General features: G+C 57.0%; 1 protein-coding gene across 15 annotated transcripts in view; it reads left to right on the top strand.

The window, feature by feature from the left end:
- LOC116151746 (coiled-coil domain-containing protein 144A-like) overlaps positions 1-27,064 on the top strand; it is a 120,720-nt gene that overhangs the window by 10,262 nt on the left and 83,394 nt on the right. For all 15 annotated transcript variants that reach the window (XM_064494334.1, XM_064494326.1, XM_064494329.1 and 12 more), the window contains exon 5: positions 920-1,736. The gene's annotated coding sequence lies outside the window, so the exon portion shown is untranslated. The remainder of the gene's footprint in view (positions 1-919; positions 1,737-27,064) is intronic.

Genomic DNA, 27,064 nt, shown 5'->3' with positions numbered 1-27,064 from the left:
GTCACGAGATGGGGGTCAGTCTGTGGGGTTCAGGTGTGGGTACTCAAGCCTCCTTACTGTGACTTTGCCTGAGCCTCGGTTTCCTCACCATGAAATGCGGGAGTGCAACCTTGCTGACTTTGCCAAGGCAGGATGCAGGGATCCGTCCAGGCAGAAGCCTGGACTCAGTGGCTGCAGGAGGATCTGGGTGGGGGATAAAGGAGGGAGCTTTCTGGCAGGATTGCAGATGGGAGGCTGATGTGGGCACCTGTGTGGCCCTGTGACAGGGGGCAGGGTGGGAGGGTGCTGAGAGGAGGCAGTTGGATGTCAAAGTCACGGCCAGAGACCTGGGTCTGACCCTGCCTTCATCCTCCAATGAATAGGTCATTTTTTTATGCGAGGAGGCAGAGATGGGAGGGGAGTTTGCACCCACATGGGCTGAAGTTCAGAGAGTGGAGCTGCAGGGAGGCTGTGGGATGGCTGGAATGATCTTTCTCCTCTGGCTGAGTTTACAGATCCTTCCCTGAAAGATGGGGTTGGGGAGGGGTGAGGTCAGAGAGGCCACAGAGGCCCAGAATGGGAATGACCCCCATGGTCACCACGGGGCTTGCAGGCAGGCCCAGAGCAGAGGGGCCATGCCAGTCTGTCCAGATGGGCACAGCCAAGGCGTATGTGGCCTGCAGCCCTGTCTGGGGCTGCCCACTACTCCTACCCAGGCCTATGTGGGAGAGGTTGTGCCTGGGCCCCTGGCTTCCTGCCCCTCCAGCCCCTGCAGGTGAACATACTGGCAGGTGACAGACAGGTGCATAGAGCAGGTGTTTGAGAGCAGGCCCGGGTCCTGTGTGAGGGCCCCAAGCTCGGGGTTGTCACTGCCCCCAGCATGCTCGAGTCCCAGCCTCCCCACGGGGCTGATAGTGCTCTCTTCTGCTTTCTCTTCCAGCCGCCGCTGGCAGCCCCAGACTGGCGTCCAGTCCCCGGATGTTAGGAGCCACTGCTGCCCCTTGGTCGCCTGAAGCCCTCTCTTCTTCCTGCCTCCGCTCAGAGCTCTGCAACCTGGCCCAAGCCCGGCCTGGCCCTATTCGCCGCCAGACCCTGGCATGTCAAAGCCTGGCCCATGCCTGCCTGCTCAGCCTGTGGAACCTTGGCAGTCCCTCCAGCTAGGATGAGGAGCCAGGCCGCTGCCCCAGGCGCCCTGTGGGTTTTCCATCCGCTGCTGCTGCTGCTGCTGCTTGGGCGCCAGCCAAGTGTGGCCTCAGAGATGAATGTGCGTCCTGGGGTGGGCTGTGCCCCATGCTGGTGCAGGGCAAGTTCTTTGGGTACTTCTTGGCGGCCACTGAGTTCTCTGCCAATGCCTCGTGCTGCTCCTGGACCCTGTGCAAGCCGAACCTGCACCGCTACAAGCTCTGCATGAAGGTGGCCAAGGTGCCCACCTGCAGCAGCCCCGCCTGCGTCCGCATCTACCAGTTAGAATCCTTCCTGGAGTCCACACCCAGCTACCTGGGCCTGGAGAACTGTGACGAGGTGCTGAGGCTCTGCAATTCCTCGGGGCCCCTGGCCTTCCTGCAAGCCAGTAAGCAGTTCCTGCAGATCAAGAGACAGCAGATGACACCGGGCCCCAGGGCGGGGCCTTCCCACCCCAGCGACAGCTTCTCTGTGGAACACCTGGTCATGGGCAACCACAACCCCCGTGACTTGGCTGGTGTTCCTGAGAACTGCCTCACCAGCCTGACCCAGGATGGGGTGGGGATGCGCTCCAGGTGAGTGACCACTGGGGAGAGGTGCAGAGAGCAGCATTCTGGGCAGAGGGCACGGGGGAGAAGATCTCCTCTTCAGGCCTGCCCTGGCCACCCGTCCCTGAGCACTCCCTTGGAGAAGCCAGTTGCACTGAGAAGTTCTCTGCAGGCTCACTGAGAGAATAGGGACCTGGGGTGCCTGCCTGAGGCCCCCAGGGCCGGGCGTGGTGCCGGCACACTGGGAGGTGCTTGCTGAGTGTGCAGGGAAGGATGCGTCTGGTTTCTCCCAAGATGAGGGAGTTTTTCATTTCTGGCTGGTGGAAGGCCCCTCCTCTTCTGCAGGTAGGACGGTTTTAATGGGCCAATAGGCTGCTGTGGCCTGCAGGGGTTTCCTGGGACATGGGGGCAGAATGAGAGTTGGCCTTCGGGTTGTGTGGTCAGGAGATGCCGTTTGGGGGCTGCCTGTGTTGTGGCCGCAGAAATCCTTATCCTACAGCTAGTTCCCCAGATCCTGGGAGGTGTTCTGCTCCAGGGACTAAGAACAGTGAAGAGGTACAAGGAAAGTCCTTTGTGTCCTGGTGCTGCCTTCCAGGTCGGGGGAGGGAGGAGGCGGTAACACCCAAACACAAGAAGCAGGTGTCAGGTGCGGGGTGAGGGGGTTCCCTGGTGTCGGGGCTGCATGTTATCTGGAGCCGGGCTGACTTGCTCAGGTGCCTGTGTTTAAGATTCTGAAAGAGGTGTGGGCAAGCCTTGTGGCTGTCAGAGGGAAAGGTGGGTGTACCAGTGTGCTGGGCGGGTCCCAGCAAGGTGGGGTTGGGGGCACAGTCCACCTTCTTAGCTGTTTGGTGTCCTTGGTGAGTGGGGCACCTGTTCAGGAGGGCATGATCTGTGAACTGGGACCCCGGGCGGGCGTCCATGGCAGCAGGGCAGGTAGGGAACCCTGCAGACACTTGGGAGGGGAGCCCCCCTTTGAAGGAAGTGCAGGATGTTGCGGGAGGCTGGGGCCTTAGCCAGGGCTGGGAGGGCAGCAGGGGCCAGTCTGGGCTGGGCTTTCCTGCCAGCAGGTCATCACGGGACCAGGTAATGTTGTCCACGGCCGTTGGCCTCTCCTGAGCCAGTGGCACTCATGGATCCCACAGAATAGCATCTGTAGAGGCACAGAATAAGCTAAGTGAAGTTACAAAGGAGGTTGTTTATCCTGGACCTGTTTCTATTCACGGCCCCTGTCCGAGTACCCTGGGTGAGAAACATGAACCAGCGTGGTGCCGGAGAGGATCAGAAAATGAGGAAAGAGGTGGCCAAAACCCCGGGAAGAGGGTGCAAGTGTGGCATCCAGGAAACATCAGAAAATCTCAATCTTGCATCCGTGTATCAGGGTCCCCAGCACTGGGGTTGGAGGCCTGAGGGCAGATCTTCGAGCTGGGCAAGATGGAGGTCACTGCCACCTTGGCTGGGGCAGCTTTCCTCCTTCCTTCAGGGTGGAGTGTGTACAAGGGGTGTGTGTGCATGTGTTGAGTGCATGGGGCACGTGTGTGCACACGATCACGCCTGCCCCCTTCCAGCATGTCAGTATGTACGTGTGTGCATTGCGTTCTTTTGTGTTTGTGAGCGTGGGAGGTACTCGAATCCATCGTGTGACTGTGTGTGTGTAGGCTGTTTTCAGCAGTTGTGACAAAGCGCATGTCAAGGCTGTGTGGCAGGGCTGGGGGCCTTGGGGGAAGATGGCTGGCAGGTCCTGAGGGCTGAGGCTGCCACGATATAAAGTGGGGAGCTCGGCTGCAGGACAGGACACGATCATTCGGCCCAGAGGCAGCTCAGACCCCATGTGCGTGCCTGGGACTCCGAATGCCTTGATGCTCTGAGACCTTGAAGTAAAGATCTTGGTGGTGGTGACAGCAGCCACATCTGAGTGTCTCCTTTGTGCAGGAAGCACCGCCTGTCAACCAGTTTACTCCTCCCAGCAGCCCGGGGATGTCTCCTCAGTGAGGCGGCCCCCTGCGCAGGGCCTTTGCACAGGCTGTTCCCTGGGCTGGGACACTCTTAACCGCACACCCACAGGGCCCCTTCCCTCAGCTTGTTGTGCCCTGGCCATCCTGACCCCCTGACCGTGCTGCTTCAAGTGGCAGCAGCCCCAGCCATGCTCTCACTGCACCCTGTCTCTTTCTCCTCCCACATGGCATCGCCTGTGAACACCGGGTAATTCCTGTGCCCTTATTCTCTGTCCTGCCACGATGTAGCCCCCAACAAGGCAGAGGAGTTTGCCTGCTGGCTGATGAAACCCGGCACACAGGAGGCCCTGGATTAATGCTTATGTAGTGGAATGAGGCACAGAGATGTTAAGGCAGCATCCAGGGTTACACAGCTTGTAAGGGGGAGACAGAGGGCAGAACCAGCTCTTGTCACCTGGTTGTCCCGCCCGTGGTGTCTCCTGCACTGCACTTTACTGGTAGGAGGAGTGTGTGTGTGTGCACATGTATGTCAGGGTGGGGTGGCACGCAGACTAAAGAGGTCCAGCAGTCATTCAGAAGACACGTAGCTGAGCTAGGCAGGTGCCCGGCCCCAGTTCTTGCTGGCTGAGCCTGTGCTAGGGAGCTTCGCCCCTCACCCTGGTTAGGGGAGGCTGGGTCACGTGTCCCTCCATCTGTAGCCCAGCTGGGAGCCAGCAGGAGGCCCAGGCCAACACATGGCCCTTTCTCAGGCCTGCCCCCGCCTGGCCTGTCCAAATGTGACATAGCTACATCATGCATCTGGCTGGGAAGTGTTTCTTGGGCCAGAGCAATTGTCCTCTGTCCTCTACCTCTTGTCTCTGCCTGGCAGCATCTCTGCAGCTACTCTCCCGCTCCCCTGGCCTCTCAGCTCCATGTCCCTCTCTCTCTCATGGTAGTCTTTTGTGCATTTTCCTACCCCTGGTCATATGGGCCAAGTCAGGACCCATGGGTGCTGGGGTAGGGGGTACTGGGGACTGTGTGGGGGAATTCAGAGAGAGGTCCTGTCCCCTGTGGTCCTCATTTGCACATCCATGCAGGGGGCTGAGGAGGAGTCCCGTTGCCCCAGGACAGGCCCTAACTTCAGAGGCTCTGGACCACGCCCTGGATGCCTAGGGAACCAGCCTGGTAGGCGAGAGCAGGGCAGGAATGGACAGGGGCTGACCCATTGCCTCTGCTGCCCCACCTGCTGGGCTGAGGAGAGCTCTGTCCAGGAAGCAGGAAGGTCTAGCAGGATGCAGGCCTCTCGCAGGGCCCTCATCCTGGCCGACTGGGGCCACAGGGGCCAGGGAGGCCACAGCCTCCAGGCTGGGCCATCAGGGTGGGAAGGAGGCTGGGAGCCCCCTCACCATGTGCCCTCTCTCCTAGGTGGCCAAGGCTACCTGGCCACCATTAATTGGCTCTGTTAATGCAGTAATGAGACAGAAATGAGGCTTACAGACAGAGGGGGCATTGAGCCAGGGAAGAATGGCTGCTTCTGTCTGGGCCTGAGAGGGGCAGCCCAACCCCCAGCCTTGCCCACTGCTCTGCTGCCCCCTAATAGCCCACCCAGCCCAGGAGCCCTGTGGCCACCCAGCAAAGGGGGTCTTGAGAGCCTCTGCCCAGCACTGCGGGCCCCAGGAGTCCTTGTGGACAGTCCCCCATTGTGGATGCAGTAGTCTGAATAACATTTGTCAAGTGTCAGCTATGAGTGGGACACACGTTAAAGATACAACAATGACAACAAAACTAGCAGTCACCACTTGCTGAGTGTCCCTCCATGATGGGAGCGTGGCCAAGGTCAGGGGGCAGTCAGCTTCTGGGATCAGGGCTCCATACGTGATGCAGAGCATCCACCGGTAGTTGAGTGTCGCTCTGTGGTGAAGGTGCAGCCAAGGTCGGGGGGTGGTCTGTGACCAGAATCAGGGCTTGTGTATTACTGGGGCCAAGCACCCTGTGTCCAGGATCAGAAGTCAGTCTGTGGTGAAGATCAAGACTCAGTGTGTGACCAGGGTCATGTCTAGGCTTGGGGGGCGGGCAGTCCTGTGAGCCACTGGCCCCCTGCGTGGCCTATCCTGATCTGATCCCTCCTCTCCGCCCCCTCCTCCCACCACATCCTCACCACCTGAGTTACCAAGGTAACCAGCCCTGAAATAATCGGTGTTTTAGCAGCTGAGGCCTAACCTGAGTCTATCCTGAAAGACTGAGCGCTGCAGCAGTTGCCTTGGAAACAAGGGGCATCCTCTCTCTCCCACCCACTGCCAGTTTCCTCGTCACTCAGGCTTCCAGTTGGGACCTGGGCTGGGGCAGCAAAAGGGGGATGGGCAGGATGTGCCCACCCTGGCCCTGCTTCCAGTCCTGTCTCCTGGATCCCAGGCTTCTTTCCCTTTATCTCAGTGTGATGGGGTGGGATGGCTCAGCAGGGAGACCACTGAGGTGTAGAGTGCCAGGCGGAGGACCCTGTGGTCAGTTTTGGCAGGCAGCCTTAGTCTGGGGGCCAGTGAGCAGAGCACTTGGAATCTGATCCTGGGTTTGATCCCAGCTCCTCTCCTTGTCAGCCTGGTGGATAACTTGGTGCCTCTGTCTGCATCTCCCAAATAGGGATGGTCATGGGCTGTTGAGGTCACCTGAGCGAAGTGGCAGTGTTGAAGGCCCGATGTCTGGGTAGCCTCAGCTCTCATACCTTCAGAGCCTCTCCCCTACCCTTTCCCAAGGGCATGGAGGCAGTCCTGGGGATCCCTGCCTTCCTCCAGGCCCTGGTCTGTTCCCCTTCTCCTGCCCCTGGCCCCCAGGGTCCTTCCACAACATTCCCAGTTCAGAGTGAAGTCCTATTTGTGCAGTATCCTTGAGACCCTGGCTTCACCTGTCTTCTGAGACTTGGGCCTCCACGCTGTCTCCAGGGCAGACCCTCCTGGCTGTCTGGACCATGTTTCTTTGAGTCTCAGTTGTCTCTGCTGTACGTGGAGTGAACATTTGGTTCCTGGATGGTCTGAGACCCAAGGCTTCTGTGTACTGAGGTGACCAGCATGGAGCAGGGGCAGGGGGGAGGCAGGACTCCCTTGCCCAGGTTGCTCCCCAGAGAGCCAACCTTGGTGGGAGCAACCTTCTTTGAAGAGTGTGGAGCCCCATCCCACTCGGCCCCCTCCTCAATAGGGGAGGCAGGGCATTGCTTCACGTGGACAGGCTCACATCTTCCCATCTGAACAATGAGAGCAGAGAGGCCTCCCTTGTGGGATCACAAGGCATTGTGTCCAGACCCAGGATGGGGCTCAGAACCAGGCCCTTGGCCCCCCCAGAGTCAGGGTCCATGCAGAGCTCAGCCCTGCCCCCGCCCGCGGCCCTCCCTGGCAAGTCCTCCCTGGGCCTCTACTGCACAGCTAGAAGCTCAGGGGTCAAGCACGGTGCACACCCACCCCAGTAAGGTTGGAGCCACCCCTTCTATCCGTCCCTTGTCTGGCAGAGGGACTCTGCCTCTGGGTTCAGGGGAAAGTGGGACCTGTGGGAGGGTTGGCTCTGAGAGGAGAGAAGTTTCTGCAAGGGCGTGGGGGGTGTGGAGTTCTCGGTTGCCACATAACTCAGCAGGGAGAAGGAGCCCTGCCTTCCAAATTGGGGGAGTTAGTGGTGTCCCTTCCTAGTGACCAGTTCATTCATCAGACCCCCTTGATGGTTGGTTCCCAGAACAGGCACGGGGACCGCTGGGAGGGGACTCTGCACCTGTCCAGCAGACCTCTCCAGAGGAGAGCACCTGGACACTGCACCTGCTGGCCATCAAAGTGGGTTCCCTGGGATCAACTCTGATCCCAGTAACGTGTCCACATCTGTCATCTCCCATTTCAGGCATCAATCCGTCCTCAGATGATGGGTGTGAGGCTGGGATGGGATGTACTTGACGGGCCCATGATGGTGGGTGTGGGGCCACCATGTGAACCTGGCCCTTTGGCTTCAGAGCCCACCCTCTGGGATCTGTGCCATCCTCATTCTCACCCCAGGAGGTGGGTCTGCTTCCCAGGGCCACGGAGAAGCCAGGCTCCAAGTGGCATTGGGGACCCTCTTGCCAGGCCAGGTGTGACCTGCCCTCAGGCAGCCCAGCTTCCTTGCTCCAGTCCCAGTGGAGTAGGTGGCATGGGGCAGTGGCCGAGGTGTAGCTTAGGTTCTGGAGCTGGGCCTTGGCAGTGCCGTCTCCTTCGTTCCTGGTACGACGTTTGGTGCCATGTCAGCACATGCAGGGTGCCTGGCCCGGCCTGAACCTGGCCCACAGTAGGTGCTTGGTGAGGCTGCGTGCCCTTGAGTTCACCCTAACCCTGCTTTGCTGGGAGGGTGGAGGCCTCAGGGCGATCCTGAGAATAAAGAGGATGATGGCACCAGGGTCCCTTGAAGAGGGAGTGATCTGGGTTAAGTGTGGCCTTCGGAGAGAAAGCCTGGGTGAAGCAGCCTCTTCCCGAGCCCATCAGCATGGCCTGGAGTGCTTGCCCCAGATGTGAGGCTTCTCCATTCCTAACTCCTCAATGGCTCCTCAGTGTTTAGAGGCTGTCCCTCATCGTATCCTCCATGGCACTGGGGCTACTAAGGGGCTCAGGTCTTTGGGGGAATGAAGTCATGACTGCTGAGGGGAGAGGGCCAGGATGGAGAAGACCCAGGAGAGGGCTTGAAGGAGGGTGGCCGGAGGGGCCTGGAGGCCCTCAGCAGCCAGTCTGCTGGGTGTCGGGGAGGCTCAGCCTGGTGCTCAGCCAGCAGCTGTGAGAGCTTGATCACTCGTGCTGTCCCTGGGGGGCGTGGGAGAACGAGCGCACAGGTCATGGCTGGGGCAGGAGCGGGATGAGGAGACGATGCTCAGAGGAAACTGGACCGAGGACCACAGGGAGAGGGCAGCAGGGTGCGAGGACCTGTGCCCAGGAAACAGAGCCTGAGCACCATCCTCAACCCCATCTCCCCATCACCCTGTTGTGTAAGGCAACACTGGGATGGGTGGGGTGTCTTTCCTTCATTCATTCATTCACTCTTTAGACCTAGCTGGGGCTCCAGCTCTTTTTCCAGCCCCCACACTGGGGACCTGGACACAAAGCCAGTGGAGACCCTGGCCCAGCTGCCTGTAGACAGTGCTGGAGGGCACCGAGCCTCCAGGGGGAAGTGGGGTGGGCACCGGACCCCAACTTCCCCGGCACCTCTGCCCCTCCCTGCCCAGCCGGCCTCTGCGTCACACCCCACTGCTAATCCCATCTAGGCCCACACTCGCCTCCTGACCGCCGGGCTGCTCTGTCCCAGATCCGTGCTTGGGAGGGGTCCTCCCCTGAAAGACAAGTTGGAGCCCGTGCTCCACCAGCTGCTCCGCGGGTGGCAGCAGGGCACACGGGAGTACAGTGGGCCTTCGTACAGGGCACCAAGTGCAAGGGCCACGGGGTGGAAACTTGAGACTGCTTCCTGCAGCAGTGCCCACGGCAGGGCCTTGCCGAGGGACATGTGGGTGGGGGACCTATTGGGCATGAACCACGAGGGAGGGGCGAGACCACGTGGCATCTCATTGTGGGACCTTGCAGTGCCCCTGGGGATGCTGGGGCAGGGGGGTGATGATGAGGGATCAAGTGCATGTGAAGCATTTGTTTTTTCCTGTATCAAGCTGAGCTTTGCTTCCACTCTCAGGGTCTCAGTTTCTTCTCATGGCTTCCTGCTCCTTTGTCCCTGTGTCAGCTGCCCTGTGGCTCCAGTATCTGCATCCTCCTTGTCCTCTATGCATGGCGGCAGCCCTCAGTGGATGGAAGTGGCACCCTGGGCATCGGGGAGCAGATGCAGTGTCACGTGGTGGTGGCATACAGCAGGGGGAGCATGCCTGATTAGGGCCCTTCTTAGGGGTAGCAGCCGGCCAGAGCCCCCAAGATGAGCACCAGCAATGCAGCACCCGATGGTGTCCCAGTGAGTGTCCCCCCACCCCATCGCTGGCCTCTGGGGAGGGGCTTCCTGAGAGACTGGGTGGGCTTGGGGCTCAGCTCTCCTGGGAAATGACTCCCGCTTGTGATGATGGATTTCCTGGAGGGATCTTGGCCTTCCTGGCCCTGCTGCCAGCTCTCCACCCCTCTTCCTGTCCCCACCCCCACTCACGTCCCGGCCCCTGGGCAGAGCCCTGTGAGATCTGTGACGAGGACAGCTTCGGTGCTGTGCTCTGGAAGGAGATCCTGGCCAGAGAGGTGGCCGCAGTCTGGTGTCCTCACAATACCACAGGTGAGGACTGAGGGGTCGGTGTCGTGGGGGACTCCTATCCTTGAGATGCTAGCCCAAGGGGCTGTCAGCACAGGTCACACGGCCATACCATGCCCAGGAAGCCTGGGCCCTGAAGCCGGGGCTGTACAGGTGGGGTGGGGCGGAGGCTCAGGACCACCGTGTCCTGAGAGTTCACCAGGAACCAGCGCCTTAAGTCCTTTAGTGCAGTGTCCCATGGAGCCACCCATTGACATGTGGGAAACTGAGGCACAGAGACGTTAACACAGTAGCCATGGGCTTGCAGGACCACTAAGTGGGAAGTCAGCTGTGAATGTGGTGTCTTAATCCCCGTGCAGCCCTGTGGAGTGATGGGAGGTGTGGAAAAGGCAGAGCGGGCTCCCAGAAGGGGCTTGGCACATCAGTGCGTTGATGTCCTTTGCCCCTCATATTTGAAGAGTGCAAGCAGGTTTGGAGTTGTCTTTGCTGTGCAACATTCAGGAAGTGACCCTCCCTGAGCCTGTGTTTACTTTCTGTAAAACAAGTGTATTGTGGGTTCCTTGTCCTCCCAGGGACCCTCCCCCTAGGGGGGCTGTGTGTTCCCAGCTGTGGTTGCAACCCCCCCACCGTGTTTTGTTTATAGAACAGTGTGCGTCTGGGTAGCGTGTTGCAAATCCACAGAAGTAAAATGAAGAAAACCCAGGTCGTGGGATGGTGTGACTTGTCTGGCCTTTTGTCTGCGTGTACAACCACATTTTCCCTCGTTTTGATTGTGTACCATGCAGTAGAGCAGGGTCCTGTCCTGCCCTGTGGCTTCTGTTGGGTGACAGGGTTGTGGCAGTCTCCTAGGGTCATCGCCGCCGTGTGTGTGCGCAAGTGTGCCTGATTCCCTGGGAGTAAGTTCTGGGTCACAGCCTGTACCTGTGTTTAAGGCAGTGGACACCTGACGTCAGTTGGCCCCAAGGCTGCCTGGCACCTGCTGCGGCACACCCAGGCCATCGGGTCCCCTGCCCCCATGGGTGGAGCTGAGCAGGGTCTGCCCGGCTGTTGGTTTTCCCCAGAGCTCTGGATAGGAAAGGTCTCTGCCCCCACGCAGGTGGGGTCCCTGAAGGTGTGGCTCTTGCCATGTCCCAGGACCTGGTGCAGTGCCCGACATGAAGCATTTGTTCAGAACTGTTTTAAATGAAAGACATCTAGGGAGGCCTGTCCCTTGTGCTGGGTCGTTTGTATTGTGGCCACGGGCAAGTGTCTGCTTCTGGTGCTAAGGGTTCCAACTGGAGGGGCTTGTTCCTGGGAGCCATGGGTGGGACTCCTGTGCTTGAGGTGGGCACCCACCTGCGAATCAGGAGACAGAGCTGACCCGCCGTCTCCCCATGCCTCATCCTGTTACGCTGTGAGCTGGACGAGGAGGGAATCGCCTACTGGGAGCCCCCACCTACATCCGCTGTGTTTCTATCGACTACCCAAACAACCAGATAATGGTCAGGCTGGGACAGGGGTCTCCTACCCAGCCCAGCCTATCTCTCCAGGGTCCTCCTCTGCCCTCTGTACTCTGACAGTCCTGTGTCCCCAGTGGCACACTATGTGGATGTAAGTCAGCCATGGCCATGACTGGGGACTGCAGAGGACTTTCTTGATGTGGGAAGTCCTTGGTACCTGTAAGAGATGGCACCCACCCCTTCTATCTTCCAGGCCCAGAAGCAACTGGCAAAGGCTTGGTGTGGACTGCCCGGGGAGGCGGTCTTTGAGGTCATCCAGACACTGGAGTGGCCACCAGGGCATATAAAACTGGACTTTAGCTCCTGCTCTCCATCTGGGCTCAGAGAGGGGATAGGAGCTGTCCAAGGCCACAAAGCAAGGCTTAGATGCCTGAGCCAGTCCCTTCCCCATTCTGGGTCTCAGTTCCTCCCCCTCAAACTCTTACTCTGTGGGAAGAGGGTAGGCAGAGTGCCGGGCACAGGGTGGGCCCTGCAGTGATGGTTGGGTGGGGCCCGTGGGGCCGGCAGGTGGCCTGAAAGCTCCCCCTCCCTCCCAGGACACCACCAACCAGACTTGTAGTCCGTGGCCCAAAACTGACCTGTAAGTTCATCTGCGCTTTTTGTCTTTGGGGCCTCGGGCCTCGGGGGGAGGCCGACCTAGCAGGGGAGGTGCGCAGACTTCAGGTTTGGGGGCCACTGACTCCCCCACTCTGTCTGTCCTGCATGGTCTCCCTGCCCAGGTGAGGGTCTAAGGCAGCAGGATCCCACCCAGCTGGCTTCCACCCTTCCCAGGGAAGTCCACAGTTGGGGATCCAGAGGGGTGTGGCGGTCCCCCCAACACCGGCCAGGTTACATGCAGGTGGTATAGCTTTGCAAGAGCACCGCCAAGAACTGGTGCAGCAGGGTGAGGCCCCGAGGGATCAGATGGGAAGCAGATGGGGGTGCTCCTGGGGCTCTGGGCTAGTTCCTTGTCAGGCAGTAGCACCAGCCCAGGCCAGGTGCTGCAGCAGCGGGAACCAGGGGGACAGGGCACTGGGCTGGACTGACCAGGCAGTGATTTAGAGTTACAGGGCCCTGCGTGGGTGCCCAGAGCCAGGTGTCCACCCAGATACAAGGAAGCAAAGAGACAGGTGGAGAGCTATGTAGTAACAGGGAAGAGTTTTTGTGCAAAAGCCCTGTAATGGGGGCAGCATCCAGAAGTGAGGAGGGTCAGAATTTGTGGTGATGGTGGGAGAGAACTTAGTGACCAGGTCCCAATGGGCCAGATCACCCTGGTGGTGGCTGGGCCTCCTCCCTAGAGGTTTGGTGTCCATTGGGGTGGGTCTGTATGAGCTGCATGTCATTGTCACCAGCCACCTCTCTCATCCCTGGTTCCACCAGTCCCCAGGCCAGCCTGTGGGCCAGGGGGCTACGTGTGGCAAGTCCGTACTGCTGGGTGTGGTGCGGTGACGGAGGTGTGTAAGTGAGGTCAGGGAGGCTCCCGCAGTGGCTGACCCTAGAGGAGTCTGTGTTTTTCTGTCAGAGAACAGGAGGAAGCTCTTTAGGCAGAAACACACTTTGAGCAAAGGTGTGGAAGTTAGAGGGTACAGGAGGAACGTGAGGCCAGGATGAGTATGTGACTGGAGAGGAGGATGGATGGGTGCGGGGGGGAGGCTGCAAGGGGCGTGGGGCCAGTTTGTAGTGCTGTGTGTCAGCAACTATGGAATTTGTCAGGGAGGGATGACTATCATCCATCCATCCTCCATCCACCTGTCCACCTGCTCAGGTATCCACCCACCCACCTTCTATCCATCTACTCCCTTGGCTATCCAGCCACCTACCTATCCACCCATTTACTCACTCATCCACCAATCCAGTCCCTCAATCCATTCGTCCATCCACCCACCCATCCATCCACCCATCGATATATCCACATATCCTCCCATCCACCCACCCATCCAGTCTTCAGTGATTACTGATCACTGACAAGGCACTGCTTTAGGAAGACTGCCTTGTCAGTGGTCAGTAATCACTCAAGACCTCAGCCTCCTCTGATCCCCAGCGAGGAGAGACAGGAAAGTGGGAACGTATAGTTCCCTTTGAAACTGTCAGGTCATGGCACAGGCCAAAAAGTGGAGCCAGTGTACTGAGTGGCAGGTGGGGTGAGGTGCCTTTCAGAGCAGGTTCACAGAAGCCTCTCTCAGGTGGTGCTTGAGCAGAGGCCTGACAGTACTGTGTACCGGGTGTCTGGGGACAAGCATTTTGGCAGAAGGAACAGGCAGTGCAAAGGCCCTGTGGTGGAAGTATCTAGGGCCATATGGCAGACTCCACTGCCCTTTCCAACTCTGGGTCTGGGATTGTGAGGATGGGCTGGGGCAGGGGCCTGGGCTTGGGGAGAGCAGGGGCAGACCCCATAGCCTTGGGAAACTGGCTCTCTGGCTTTGGTTGCTGTCAACTGCTTTTCTCTGGGTTTTGCACATGGTGCAAGCTCTTTGTTCAAAGTGGAGTATCAAAAAAGGTTGAAAAAAGAAAAAGGAAGAAAGAGGGCCCAAGTGCTCTCAGGGCCCAGGCTAGCCATAGTGGGAGGTTACACTGTGGCTGCAGGTCCGTTTAATGTGGCCCCTTGATGTCATTACAAGCCCCTCCCCACAGCCCAGAAACCCTCCCCAGTGGCTGTTCAAAGGCTGCCTGCAGTGCACTGGGGATGCCCGTTCACCCAGTGGCCCAGCACCCTCGCTAAGACAGCTCTGCTCACATTTCGGATTGTTCCTTAGGCCTTGAGTCCCCTGGACAGTTTGAAGATCTTGGTGGTAAATTGCTTTCCAGAGATGTGGACCCAGCCCCTTGGCCCCTAGGGCAGCAGGCTGTGCGCAGTCTGGCCAGCCCAGTGAGTGTGACGTTCGCAGTCCCCAAGACTGTGGGACCTGGGGCAGATTCCACCCTCTGGGAGCCTCAGCTTCCCATCCTCGGGACCAGAGTCAGCCTGCTTGTGGGTGGGGGCAGAGAGGTGATGGGGAGTAGGCTGCAGCCAGGTCCATGAGGTGCTTACCACTGGCCATGGCCTCCACCTCAGGTGTGGGGGGCCCACCCACTGCCCACCCCTGGTCATCTCTGAGTGGATGACACTGTTAGGGTCTCTGTGCCTGGGCCCAGGGCTCTGAGGCCAGCTGGAAGGTGCCCCAGAACACATTTTGCCCACAAGCTCCCTATTCAGTCCTGGGCACGGCCTTAGGAGACTGGTTAACTATGCCTGTTACGTTTGGGGAAGCTGAGGCTTAGAAAGGACCGTGGTCCAGCTCAGGATGAGGACTGCGGTATCTGATCCAGAACTGGACAGCATGGGGCCAAAGGCCAGGGCTGGGCAGGGGAGGGAGGGGGCTGTCGCTTCCCCTCCCCCATTCTTTCTCCTTTGCCCTGCTCTTTGCTGGACAGAAACCCTGTCCATTCCCAAGTGGGGCCACTCCTCACATAAACAGGCTCAGAGGAATCAAGCGTTTCATGAAGTGGGGACCAGGGACAGGACCCCAGGTCTGCTTCCACCAGTGAGTTCAGAGATTGGGTCTGTGCTGTCTGGGCCTGTGTTTGTGTGTTTGGATGAGAAGGGTTCTCACGTGTGTCCAGAGTTTTGTGTGTGTGGGGGGGCCACTGGGGGCTGAGTGCCATCAGTGATGTGACTGTCATCTGAGTAGTACTTGATGTTTTGATCCATGACCGTGATCCATGACTCTGTCCCTGGTCACTGATGTAGCCTAGATTCCAGACTCAGATTGAGCCCTGGTCCTGGTCACTGGTCACACTCTGCGTCTTGACCCTGGTCACACATTGAGCCATGATCCCATGTCTCATCTGGAGTCATTTGTGCGCGTTCATATGTAATTATGCACGTGTCATGTGCTTGGAAGGCAGCCCCCTGTTCCAGCCACGTGCAACTGTCAGCCATGTGACATGCTTGTCTTGGAAAGTCTGAGTCAGAGGTTTCCACCCACAGCACAAAAGTGTCTCACAAAAGTGAGACAGAACCTGTCACCCTAGTTGTACACACATTTGCACACACGTGCTCAACGAGTACACATGAGGTGACTTCTCCCAACAGGACTCACGGCCCCATCCCCACAACACTCCTACACCAGCCTGGCCGATGGCAGTGAGGGCCTTGGGAGCGGGGCCATTAGGGAGGGAAAGGGGATCTTTGCAGAATTCCCAGATGTTTGGGTGGGTGGGTGGAGGACAGGCCCAGGAGGATGGACTGGTGCCAGGGTTAAGGGGGGCCAGGAGCACATCCAGGGAGTTCAGTCCTGTGGTTCTGCTCGGACAGCTCGCTGGGTCTTTCACTCGTGGCGGCTGCATGGGTTTTGCAGTTCCTATTTTAAAAAAGAATACCCAGAGTTACATTGAGCACAAAAGTGAGAGCTGGCAAGATCCTTCGAAATCACCTGCTGTACCATCACTTGAAAACAGTGGAGGTGAGGCCCAGCATAGGGACGTCAGTACAGGCCAGGCCTGGGCCAGACACCTTCCACGGTGCTCATCATGCTATGCCAGCGTTTCAGGAGGTGTTCTGCCTGACACTGATCCCACGTGGGCTCCAGGAAGGGCAGAGTTCCATACCCACTGTGTCATCTTCTCCTGGGTCCACGTGCCTGGCAACCATAAAGGCTCTCAGAAGTCCTGTAAGCGGCTCCTGTTCCGTTGGGTTGGGGTTTCCCTAATTAGTGGGCACTTGGCACCCTCACTGAGCTGGCAGAGCAGACACTAGGACTGGGTGGTGGAAGGTGTGACCTTCCCGCATGGTCTGGTGGGTCCTTTCTCAAAACCTGATCCCACTCCAGGCACCTTTAGAGCCGGCTGGCTGAGGAGACTGGGGCACGGAGTGCCATTGCCAGGCCCAGGGTGGCCCCATGGGTCATGCCAGTCTGTGCTCTCTCCCTGCCTGGGCAGACCCCAGCCCTGCTGGATGCAGCTGTCCTGGGGGACGCTCAGGACCCAGGCCCATCTCCCTCCCTGGGGGCCTCACCCAAGTGCATGTCCTGGGCCCTTTAACACCCTTGCCCCATCCCTGTCCCTGGTTTCCTTAGAGAGGGCAGTGAAGGGGCAGGCCAAGGGGGACAAGAGGAAGGGTGTCCAGCTCACTGTCAGAGTCAGCCAGTTCCCAGCCCGACTTCTCCCATGCTAGCTGAAGGGCATTGTTTGCTGCTGCTGGGCCAGTGGTGGCCCTGGTGTCTAGGGGAATGGGGCGGGGTCCTGTGTGGTGGGACCATCACAGACATGTGCTTGAGGGTCGGGATACACTGGTGTGGCAGGGTCGGGGGCATCTGGGTGTGGGGAGCTTTCCTGGGTGGAGTTCAGGGCACAGGATTCTCCTGCGGGGCTGCGTCTGGCTGTGTCTGGTCCCTTTGTTTTCCGACCCCTGCAGGCCCAGTGTGTGTCGGTGGGAGCGTGCAGTCCTATGAGTGGGGTGTTCACAAGTGACGAGTGTCAGGGGTGAGGCCTGACAGGGTAAGCAGCGAGTGTGGACAGCTCTGAGTTCACGGGATCTGCTGGACAGGCTGGGGAATGGTGCAGGGCAGTTCTGGGAGGATGCCTGCCCTGGTGCAGGGTGCTCAGGGCAGCTGCAGGGCACTGGCAGTGGTAATGGTTGTGGTGGTGTTGATGGTGATGAGGTGGTAATGTTGGTGGTGGCAGTGGTAATGTTGGTGGTGATGGCACTGGTGGTGGTTTCAGTGGGAACCGTGAGGGTGGAGGCTGTTGTGACAGTTAAGATGGTGTAGGGGATGGTCTGAGCTGTTCGTGGGAAATTGTTACTGAGTCCAGACTCGTTCTGCTTGCCTCACGACAGGCCAATAAATTGGGAGACGAGTTGTTGGGGTAAGGAATAGCGACTTTATTTGGAAATCCAGCAGACTGAGAGGACGGCAGATCAATTTCTTAAGAGACCCATCCTGCTCCAGTCAGAATACAGGCTCCTTCTATACAAAAAAAAAAAAAAAAAAGAGAGAGTGGGTGGGGTTTGTTGTTGCAAACTTCTTGCTGTAGGAATGCTTTGTTCTTGCAGCCATCCATGTGGGTCAGGCCATGGTGTCCCTGCAAACCTCCAACAAAGCAAAGGTTATTCTCTGTTTTGCAACTTGCCATCTCTGCCTAAGTGCAGAAGTGCTGACATCCTTAAAGGTCAGAGCCCCAGAGTAGGCTCTTCTCTCTATTTCAGGCTAAAGGCAACATTGTTTCCCAAAAGGTGCAGAGCTGGCAAGGCTGAGACTGGAAAACAGGGCACAGTGGTCAAAACTAAAGGAGCAGATCCAATGTGGAGGCAGATTTGTTCTTGTCTGTTACAATTTGAAGCCCCCGTCCTCATGGGAACCAGGACACACCCTGGGCAGTTAATGAGGCTGAGTAGGTGAGGGGGCTGGGTGGGAGGGCAGAGGTGAGAGCTCATGGGGCCACACAGTCTGGAAAGGTGTCTTGGAGGGGACAGAGATGAACTGGCAGGGGTAGGGAGGTTTGGGATCTACTGGCGCCCGTGCAGGTGCCCAGAACCCAGCACGCAGCCTGACCAGGTCGGCCAGGGATGCACTTGCTGAGTGAGTGACCTATCGGCTTGAGGTTGAGCTGCGCCAGTGGTTGGAGCGTGATGGGGTGTGGGTGTTGAAGCCCCACGGCTGGCATGAGTAGGTGGCAGGCCTGACAGAGGTGGGCCAGACATGCACCAGGTGAAGGTCTGAGTGAGGGGAAAGGGCTCAGGCAGGGGTGCAGACCTCTGAGCTGGGCGGAGTCAGCAGATGCCCTGGGGTTGTCGAGACCCTGGCTCCCCCAGTGTGGCACACTTCCTTGCAGGGCTGGGGAGCTGAGGGGCCCCCCTTCTGCAGGGCCTCTGTGACCCTGTCCAAGTGGGTGGGGTGGGTCAGGTGAAGAGCCACCAGACCCCGAGGATGGCCAGGTTTCCAGCCTTGGGGCAGGCCTGCGGCTGGAAGCTCTGACTCAGCATGGCCGGCACCAGGTAGGAGCCAGGAGTTTGGCATCCTGGGCTATGTGAGAAGCCTTTGAGGCCCTGATCACAGACCCATGGGTGCTAAGTGAGCCTTAGACATCGTCAGTGCCTGGAGAGCCCGCCCCCCATGGGTAGGGACAAAGGCCTGAGGGTGCATGGTTCTCACTCAGCAGCTCACTCAGCAAGATCGAAGTCAGGCCGATCTCTGTCCCCCAGGGTCCCCTCAGGTCACAAGCATTGCCCCTACCCCTCAACAGAGAGGACATGGCACTGATCTGGGGAAGCAGGCGTGGGCCTGTCTGGGGAGGGGGGTTCTCACGGGCTAGTGGTCAGAGGGGAGCTGGGCACAGAGTGGGAGGTTGAGGAGGCTTCCAGGAGATGGCAGTGCCTCGGGAGAGCCCTGAAGGAAGAAGCTGAGTCAGCCAGGGGACAGGAGGGGATGTGGTCAGAGGGAACGGCGGCCAAGGTGAAGGCCTGGAGGCAGGAGAGGGCGCTGTGTTGTGAGTCCCCAGCGGCTCCATCCCAGCTGGTGTGTGTGGGCGGGGCTGCCCGCTGGGGCTGCGGGGGGACCTGTGAGCTCTGATGAGCTCCAGCTGCTGGGGGAGATGGGACCCGGGCAGGGAGCCCCAGCCCAGCAGCCGGGTAGGACCTGTAGGAAGAGCCAGGTGCAGTGCTCAGGAGCTTCCAGTTTATCCAGGTGGGTTCCCTGGAGGAGGCAACCCAGCACAAACCTTGGTCTGTGGGTCAGAAGGCAATAGAGGTGGGAGGCTGGCACTCTGGACGTGTGAAACATGATTTAGCAGCACTTGTACCTGGCATTGGTGCTTTCGGGAGCCCAAAGGCCCAGCTGAGGAGTTTTGAGGGGCTTCTAGAAGCCTTTGCCTACAGAGACACCTTGCCCACTCCCTGTTCCTTCACTGGGGCTAGGTGCACTGACCCTGGCTTCTTTGTGCTGTGTGGGAGGACAGATATGAGGCCTTCTCACTGCTGTGTGAATTAGCCCATGAAACCCCAGGGGACCCTGATGCCCACAGTCCTATAATAACACCTGCTCTGCAGGCCTGCGTGAGGCATCCAGAATGCCCAGAAGGCCCAGGCTCAGTGGGAGGACACGTAGGCTGTGCTCTTCATGCACAGTCTTTGTTACCGTCCCTTGATCTCCCATGAGGCCTGTATCCCTGTTGTCTCTCTGAACAGCATGTGGGGTGAAGGTGTGTGCCTGCTTCACAGGGGAGGCACTTCGGCCCTAAGTGGCCAGCAGTGGCCTCGGCTGTCCAGTTCGCCCTCATGGGGCTGGGCTGGACCAGCAGGGAGCTCTGCAGGGAGCAGGACAGCAGGGGAGCTGCAGGCTAAGCCTCCTCCCAGGCTCTGACACACTGGGGCCCCATTGTGGGTTGGGTGGGGGCCAGGCTACTCCCCTTTGACAGCTTGTGACAGGAACCAGGCTGCCTTCTCTTAGTGACCACCTGGGACACAGGATAAGGCTGTGGCCCCACACAGGGTCTGAAGTCGGAATGAGGCAGCTCTCAGAGGGCGGGGTCGCAGGGAGCTGGGGTTCCCTGTCTGAGTGTGGCTGGATGGGGGAACTCAAGGGGGGAAGTGGGGAGGGTCAGAGAAGGTGGGCCAGTCCCTGGGGCCTGTGGGGTCCCTGAGGGCAGCATGGCCTTTTCTCTGAGTGAGGAGGGAGCAGCAGGAAAGTTTTGAGCAGAGCATGTGTCCTGGCATATTCCCAATGATGCCACTGTGTTGGGGACAGGCAGAGGCAGGCAGGGTGGAGGCCGGCAGTGGGTCCCACCAGGGTGGTGGCCATGGAATGGAAAACAGCAGTGAGAGTCTCGGTGCATTTTGACATGAAGGCTGGTTGCTGATGGGTGTGTGGGCATGAGAGGGAGGGAGGCGGGAGGGTTCCTGGAGGTTGCTGCCAGCTTGGAGGGGCACAGAGGGGCCATGCTGCCCAGCCACAGGGCTTCACTTGTCCCCACATAGCAAGTGTTGGCTGGGCAGTCTGCCCCTACTGAGGTGCAGGCAGCGGGGTGAGCAAGCCAGATCCTGGTCCCGCCCTCCCAGAGGAGGATGCCAGCAGGAACATAAGGCCATCATGTGGTGGGAGAACTGGGCAGAGGGGGGAGGACCCACGGGTGGTATGCAGCTGGTGGGTGTGCAGGCCTCAAACAGCCACCGGAGGGGCAGCTTACCATGGCAGTAACTGGCCTAACACACTGTGAAGGACAACTTGGCATTGGGGGGATGTGGGATCGGGAGGCCAGCTGTCCAGGGAGCAAGGTGGGTGGATGGGGGTGTCATGAGGGTGGAAGGAGGTTGCTGGCTGTATTCTTGATTGACCAAGGGATCCAAGGGCTGGGGAGCGGCAGAGGAAACTCAGGTCCCAGCTCAGGGTCAGGCCCTGGGGTGCTGACTGAGGGCAGAAGAGGAGCTCAGAAGTGGAGCGAAAGGGACAGGTGGTTGTCCCTGGGGTTTGGTGACATGGGGGCTTTGGCCAGAGTGGGGTGGGAGGAGCCTGTGGTGAGGAACTGGTGACCTGCAGAGGAGTGGGCAGTGGCTGGGCCTCCTTGGAAACCCTGGTCTGATGGGGGAGGCACAGCCTCTTCTCTGGGAGCTCTGATTTGAGGGGTCCGGGCCCCCCTACAACCTCCCCTCAACTCAGGCGGGGAGGAGCTCCCCGCTCCTGGTGCTGTGAGAGGCCCCTGCCCCAGCTCTTTCTGTCACCCTGGACCTGGGGATTGGGGAGGAGCAGATGTCACTGACCTAGATTCCTCAGGTTTGAGCCCAAGAGTGGGGGCCTGGATCCGTGACCCAGGTATTCCAAGATTCTGAAGTTCAGACAAGAGGCAGCAAGTGGTCTCCCACATGTGGGAGTGGTCACTGTGTTCAAGGAAGGGAGGACCTGCTTGTGTTGCAGAGATGGTAACAGGTGTCCCCTGCAGCAGGAAGGATTTCAGTCAGACATGGGGAAGAACTTCCAGATGTTGTGGGTATATGAGGATGTATCCTAGAGGTGTAACTGAAAGAAGGAGGGCTAAGGATCCCCTGACGTTTGCCAGGTCAGGGTGTGCCTAAGATGCAAGAGAGGGTCCTCCGGTCAGAGACCACAACCCACATGTCCTGCTTGGGGCCAGTCCTTGGCTGATGTGCAGGGCAGCCTGGAAAGCTCTGCAAATGGCCTGGGAAACCTCTGTTGATGGGGCTCTGCCCTGGTGTTGAATGGGCCTTAGGGAGGCCCCCCTCCACCTGGTCTGGGTGTTAGACCATCCTTGAGGGTCCCTTTCAGGTCTGTGATTCCCAGTCCTGATTGCACAGCTCAGGTGTTGTAGGCTTTTGCGAGGTGGAGGGGATGTGAGGTGGTGAGACAAACAGAAACTGGAATCCTGGCCCTCCTGTTTTGCTGTGTGGCATCCGGCAATCCTCCCACCTCTTTGAGCCTCAGTTTCTTCACAGAGCTGAGCTGTGAATTATTTCCAAGATTAAATGAGAAAATGGACAGGAAGCTGTTAATATTGAGATGGGGGAGGGGGCAAGGAGAAGCTTCCTGTCCCTGTGCTGGAGGTCAGGAGCCCGTGCATGCTTCCCTGATCATCTCCACCAGGGACTGCAGAGCCAGGGGACACTTGATGGGGGAGAGGCCGAGGCCAAAGAGCCCGCGTTGCAATCCTCCAAGTTTTGAGTGAGCCCAGCAGGTGCCCACCTCCTGGGCTGCCAGCCTGAGTAGCTGGTTCTCTGGAGGGGCCAGGGTTGCAGGCTGCGGGACCACGGGAGACAGCGGTGCAGACCTAGCCCCTCGGAAGGCAAGGAGGCCACAAACCCTAGGGGACCAGAGCCCCTGGGGATCCCCATTTGTGGGAGCCACAGCCCATAGGGGGAATGGTGGTGTCCTGCAGTTAGGTGCAGGCAGGATGTGTACCCAGGGCATCCACCCTGAGCCTGGGAAGTGGTCAGCAGGTGCAAGTGCAAAGTCACTTCTGTGCTGCCGTGGGCCTGTGCTAGGAGCGGTCCTTGCTGGGGTCGGCCATTCAAACATCTAAGTGAGTGAGAGAGGTTGGGGTAGGACGGCGCCTTCTCCACTGCTGGGCGGGGACCAGTGTTCGTGTCTGGGACGTGCCTTAGTGCGAGTGGGGAAGGGGCACCTGTGAGAAGGCATCACTGCTGCCCACACCTGCACCCTTCACAGCTGCTAATGCCTGGGATGATGTCAGCCACGTGCACGCACTTGGCTCCCTAAGGACTTGGAGCTGAATGTCCCCTAAGCATAGGGTGGACTGTAGCCTGATAGCAGGGCACTAGGTCAAATGTGACAGCAGTGTGGCCAGGAGGTGTGTTCCCAGGAGAGGAGGTGCCGGCTCTGTGCGTCCTGCAGCTCAGCCTCTCCTGACACATAACCTTTGCCATCGCACTCTCGGGGCCTGTCCTACCACCTGCAGGTCACCCCTCTGCAAGGACCTGCTCTCCAGCCCTCTGCCCAGTGTCCATCAGCCCCAGCTCTTACATGGTTTGGAAATGTGTGTTACTCAGTTGTCCTTGTCCCAGTGGCCTCCGTGAAGGATCCCAGGCACCATTTGTTGGGTGGGTGGGCTAGCGGCAGGTGGAGGGGCAGACAGGGGGGTCAGGGTGCTGTGCTTGTGTGAGAGGTAACCGGGCTGGGAGTCGGGACTGTGGTATCAAGTGGGTAGGGCAGGGGTTCGGTGGGGAGCGAGGGGCCTCAGAGAGCGAGGGCAGCAGACCTCGAAGGAGTCTGCACGTCCTCTGCTCCCATTTCCACTGAACTCGCCCCCTGTCCACATTGCTGACCCTTCACCTCTACAGGGTCCAGTCCTACTTGATGAGGGGGCACCTTCCCGGGGGCACACAGTCCCTTGCCTCACCTTCCCCTGGGCTGGGCGCCATAAGCCTGTGGAGCCCCAGGGCCCCACTGCTGAGTCTGTTTAGGGACTGTCGACTAAAATAAAACCACACAATGTGAGAGTTGTGGGCTAAGTCTTATTGGGGGCAAAATGAGGATTATAGCCTAGGAGACAGCGTCCCAGAGAGCTATGAGAAGCTGTTCTGAGGAGGCAGGTGAGAGCTCAGTGTTACATGTGGTTTCAGTGAAGAGGGGGTTGTGTGCGCAGTCAAGCACACACTTAGGCAGAGGCTAGCTGCTCGTCAGGGGGAGCGGTTGTCACCGTTGACAAATTTAGTGTTTTTCCAGTTTGGAGGAGACACAAGATTTTATAATCTCCTTAAAATACCTATCTGAAGGCCTGCTCTACCAGTTTTCCCAGAGCAGAGAGCGCCTCATTCCTGATCTCCATCCTGAACGCCTTCCAGGTGTGTTGGAGGTCAGAGGCTGCAGTGGCTCACAGTTGAATCCAAGCCGAGTTAGATGGTAGGTGGCAACGTTATCCAGTCCTTGTAGAGGGAGATGGCGAGTGCCAGTGTTTAGTTAGCAGGACTGTCTGTCCATCAGCAAGCCTGGGGCTGCCCCTCCCAAATCTCCCCAGAACCTGGCCCCTTTGCCTTTCTCCACTCTACCCAAGGTGTGCAGGCAGGTGAGGCCTCAGCTCCTATGAAGCCCTCGCAGGTGCCCTTCCAGCAGAGGAAACCTCGAAGCCCTCAGCGTCTGCTGCCAGTGTCTGTGCTTTCAACACAGCCAGCGTTGAGGGGACCTGGCCTTGAGATCCATGCCTTCCCTGTCCCCATTGCAGTGTTAAGCCTTGTCCTGATGGCTTCAAGGATGGTGTGTCACTCCTCAAATGTCTGTCTGTTCCTAAGTCCCTGGGCTCTGCCCTCTCACTGAACCCTGAGTTAGACTCCTTTGTTCCGCAGACTGACCCCAGCCACCCCCCACCTCCCCACAGGCCCTCCCCCTGCCCAGGGGCAGGTCCACCTGCAGTCAACGCTGCCCCCCCCCGCTGAGCTCAGTGGCTTTGATTGAAGGAATGAGCAGGCGACGGAACAGCAGGTGTGGAGGGGGCTGTGCGCCGGGGTGGGTGGTGAGGACCCTGGTTGCTGATCCCCCCCCAGGGGCTGACCTCGTGGCCGGGCCGGATTGGGCTGGTGCTGATGCCTCCCACCGCCCCCGAACTAGTCTTATTCCTTTACGTTTTGGAAAAGCTCCCATTCTCACAAAGTAGTTTCTTTTTCCATTTTAGGGAATTATATCTCTCTTTTGATAATTTTGTTTACTAGTGTTTCTTTCACATGACAAAGGAATGGTTTTGTTCTTTGGAAAGGCTAAGCCAACCGAATGAATACTGACATTTAGGTCTAGGGCCGAAGAGAAATCAGTTTCTTCCTACCACCAATTATGCTGCGGGCATGAAAAGCTTAAAAGTGAAAAATAGAGTCACCATTCATTACAGATCTTTAGATTCTGTAGTGGCTCATTTGGCCAGAATAGGAGTTACAGACAAATAGGAAAGAAATCGCCTAATGTTTTCTGGAAAAAGACGGCTTTTTGTACAACTACATACTCTATCCCCCAAAATCTTACATGTTGCTTTTATGGAATAAAAAGTAGAGTGTGTAAACATATATAAATTTATGTATAATATATATTTTATAACATATAAATATATTCAATGGAATATATATATACATATTTATATATGCCGTTCAGCATATCACAGTAATTAATGACCGAGAAAATCAGTTTTATCAAATAAAAATAGCCTATCAATAGCTTTCTTTCTGGAATACAATTTTGAAAATGTTTAATCTTAACTACACCACTAAGTACAGGTTGACAGATGATTACACAGATCTTAAAAGCAGTGATAAAGACCACTATCAGAAAACCTAATTGCCTTATCTTCATTCTAGATTAGACAGTTTGGTCGTTTTACAGTTTGTCAGTTTGTAGCATCTTTCATAAAGTTAGTAAATTGACTTTTTCAAGGATATATTGTGCTTGAGTATCCTGAAGGTGAAACAAAGATTTATTAACTATTTTCCCATGGCAAGAATATCCTGTAGGAGTTGCATTGGACAAATTAGTTGAATTTCAGCTTTTCTTTACCTACTGTGATTTCTGTCTCCTTTTCATATTTGAGGGACTTTTGCATATCTTTCTTGGCTCAACAAGTGTATTGTCCAGCCATGTTTTTTTTGTCCCTTTAATTATGGAATTATTGCTATTTAAAAGGAATTTCACAGACGCATGCAATTCTTCCCAAATACATTGCACCAATACCACAGTTTTTACATGATGAATAGACATAGTACGTCCTAGGACTTGTGAACAGTGAACACTGTGATGTGCTCTCTAACAAACTTAGTCCAACTGATGTCTTACTGCCACCCACTGAAGTCCCATGTGTGCTGTGTTCTGCATCTTTAGTTTTAAAATTTGCAGTCATTCCCAATGTATGTAAAATTTCTACTCCCAGAAAAGTGCACATGTTCATTCAGTTTTAGGGGTAGGCATTTAGCCAACCACTGAAAGTAATATAAAACTAATGCAAAATACAATCATTTACCACAGGAGTTTGGATTTGTTGAATGATGTGTAAACATACTGGCATCATTGCTGCCGGGGCAAAGCACCACAGAAGCCGACTTGTAACAGGGTGACATGCTCATGCGTTATCAAAGAACAGCTAGTTTGAGCTGGAATGGTCAGGGTCAGCTCTGTGACATTTCTGGGAGAGTAGAACCCAAATAGCCACCTAGTTTGTGGGCATGTAGAGACCACGGGGAGTTGAGAATTATACTTAGCAATACGAATGTATCTTGTTCAGGAGAGTGAAGAGTGTGACGTAGCTGAAGGAAAGGAGCTACACAGGGAAACAGTGACAACTGATGACTAGGGCAGGTTGCATTGCAGAGGCTCTTAAAAAAGAAATGTTTCTGAAAACCAAATCTAAAGATCCATTGAAACTCAGTGAAGGTTTTTTGAGTAGGTGAGTGAAAGAGTAAAATTATGACTTAAGATAAATTGAGAGCAATGCTTACTAATAGTCTTCCCAGGATCGTTGATGAACAGTTTCTCCAAAAGACTCTCCCAGGTCAAATCAATGGGGAAATACCGGGTGTCTTTACTCTGGGTTTTCTCTAAGACATTAACATGTTAATGGGCACTTTGATGTCCTAAAGGAAAAGACAGCATTTCCCAAACACATTTGACCACGGAACACTGTCTAGGAAAACAATGTGGGGACCACGTATCCCATATACTACTGCCAGTGTGTCTACAAACTGATTTATGTAAGATGGGGACTGATGTATAATTTTAAATCACTCACTTGATTTACAGCTTAATTCTTTGTTCCCAAATTGGTAACAATGCAAGACCTCTCCATTTTCTCCATAAGTGTATGTGTGTTTTGGAGTCTTCTACTGCCAAGAAGTTAGGAGGTGGTGGGATGTGGAATGACGCTTCCCTGGCCCTCTGTGTTGTCTGAGTACCCTGGGTGCCTGCTGAGCTGTCCTAGTTGCTGCCTGGTCCTGGGGAGCTGGCCTGCACAAGTGTTGCTGAGAGCTGTCTCATCACATCCAGTGATGTTACTCCTTCCCTTCCATTGTGAGACTGATGGGAACGGTTTTCCCTGATCTGTTCCGTGTTGAGGTGCAGGAAGTTCTGTGTGACTCTACCAGGCTCTGTCTTAGAGATGCGAGTTCGCTGTTCTGTGAGGGCTTCCTGATTCCTCTTGTTTTCTATGCAGGAAGTGGTGCACATGTCCTGTACACCTCATTGTTCTGGGCTTTCCCCATGAGATTCCCACCTAAATCTTCATGCATGAATTGTTTTTGTTTCTTACGAAA

The sequence above is a fragment of the Camelus dromedarius genome, chromosome 15 (genome assembly GCF_036321535.1).
Source record: "Camelus dromedarius isolate mCamDro1 chromosome 15, mCamDro1.pat, whole genome shotgun sequence".
Classification (NCBI taxonomy): domain Eukaryota; kingdom Metazoa; phylum Chordata; class Mammalia; order Artiodactyla; family Camelidae; genus Camelus; species Camelus dromedarius.
Note: the sequence above shows the minus strand (reverse complement) of the source record. Positions and strands in the feature narration are given on the sequence as shown.